The sequence below is a fragment of the Helobdella robusta genome (assembly GCF_000326865.2).
Source record: "Helobdella robusta unplaced genomic scaffold HELROscaffold_40, whole genome shotgun sequence".
Classification (NCBI taxonomy): Eukaryota; Metazoa; Annelida; class Clitellata; order Rhynchobdellida; family Glossiphoniidae; genus Helobdella; species Helobdella robusta.
This window is the reverse complement of record NW_008704903.1, coordinates 1,227,696-1,230,195: the sequence shown is the minus strand read 5'-3', so window position 1 is coordinate 1,230,195 and position 2,500 is coordinate 1,227,696.

Here is a 2,500-nt window from a genome sequence, read left to right as displayed (position 1 = left end):
GACGACGACGACGATGATGATGACAGTAGTTTTAAAGAAACGCCACACATCAAGGATTTGAATTCCATTCTGAATTGGAACGAGAAACATCTGCAACAAGATCAACAACAAAAACATCATCAACAACAACAACAACATCAACATCTGCAACAACAACAACTGCAACAACAACAACATTTAGTTTGGCAGAGTTTAAAGAGCATTGAAGAGACCGCGGCCTTACTAATGCACTGGAGATCATCAACACTGTTTGAGTATTACCTGAAGATACTAAACATCGATCCCAATGTTAAGGTAGCAGTCGTGACGATGTTGCTGTTGTTGCTGCTGTTGTTGTCGCTTCTACCGCCGCTGCTGCTGATGATGAGTAGGATGATGATGGTGATGATGGTGATGATGAGAATGATGATGATGAGGATAAAGATGGGGATGATAAAGTAATAATAATGTCATTAATTCCTCCACTATAAATACAGAATGCCTCCCTGCCAGTTTTCGCTAAGAACTTGAGCCTGCTACAGCCACAGATACTATCAGACGATCAAAAGACACTAACAACAATCAAGAACAGCAACAACAACAACATTGATAATAATAATAATAATAATAATATGAATAATAATAATAATATGAATAATAATAATAATAATAACAGTAGCAACAATAACAACAACAACGGAGCCAATGGTATGAATTCAAGTCAGACATTCTCTTACAGATATGATGACGCCAAAAGCGTAAGTGCTCCCCACATCTTTATTATTATTATTATTATTATTATTTTTCTTATTATTATTTATGTTACTCTTTTTATGAGTATTATTTTTTGTAGGAAATTCACCAGGTTGATTTTGACTGGAAGAGCAGCGTGCTGTCAAACCCACTTGAGTGTAAGTTCCGTGTATATTATACATCATTGTGTACATCATTGTGTACATCATTGTACACACACACACACACACACACACACACACACACACACACACACACACACACACATACATACACACACACACACACACATACATACACACACATACACACACACACATACACATACATATACATGTTGGAAGGAGGCCATATTGTACGAACTCTAGAGCTCTACCGAATCGTTTTCGTTTATCAATTTTGACTCCTCAATGAAGGAATATTCTTTTGGTTTTACATACATACAAACAAACAAACAAACAAACAAACAAACAAACAAACAAACATACATACATACATACATATATACAAGCTTTACAAGACAAACTTTTAATTGATTAATATATATATATAATAACTATATAGTTTACATCATTGTTACTGATTTTAATACAATTTATAATAGTTGGACTGTTAGATCTTGACTTCTTCACAATGAAGAAACATTCTTTTGATGTTTCTCAAGGTAGTATTGTGTACACATTAGTACGTGCGTACACTCATACATACATACATACACACATGCAAGCGTACAAACAAACATACATACATACATACATACATACATACATACATACATACATACAAACATACATACATACATACGTATGTTGGTACGTATGTTTTCAATTCTTTGAGTTTATATGATTGAGTTCAAGGGTGATTGATAACAAAAAGTTTAATTTCAGAAGTAATGTTTTTAATTTTGGTTGTGATTTTCATTTTTTTTTATTCGGGGTTCTATGTGTGATTATGTTTATTGTGCTCTGTAGACATAACACTGATTGTAGTACTAACATCTCCTCTTTTAGTTTCATTCCTTTGTTCATTAGATCCATTTGTTTTTTTTCTCCCATTAGTATTTTTTGTTAATTAATGAATGAATTAATTTATTAATTTATTCATTTATCCTTTCATTCCATCAATCTCTCGTTCATTTATTCATTTTACGCATACAGCCAGCAAAAAAGACCAGGAGTTGTTAGACTCGTTGGAATCTCCATCTGTCAATCAACCGTTCAGACCACACCCACTTCTGGCTAGCATCATAATCAACAACAACAACAACATAATTAACAACAGCAACAATAATAATAATAATACTTCAACTACTGCAACTAATTATACTTATAATAATAATAATAATTATTATTATAATAATTACGTAAATAGTAATAACAAGAACGACACAGATCTAATTAATGATAACAATAACATCCACACTCATTGCGCAACAACAACAAATAATAATAATAATAATAATAATAATAATAATATTACTCTGAATCAGTACAGTAACAATGGTATAAGTATCAATACAATCAATAATAGAAATAATAATAATAATGATAATGGTGTCCTAAATAATGATGATAATAATGATAATAATAACGATAATAATAATAATAGATTGGAGATTATCTTGAACAAGTTGCCGGATCTTAAATTCATGAAATCTAAAGTCTTAATGTTTCCATTGTTCATAGAGAACTAATTATTTTTATTGTTATTATTATTGTTTTATTATTATTATTGTTATTGTTATTATTATTATTATTACTATCGTTAC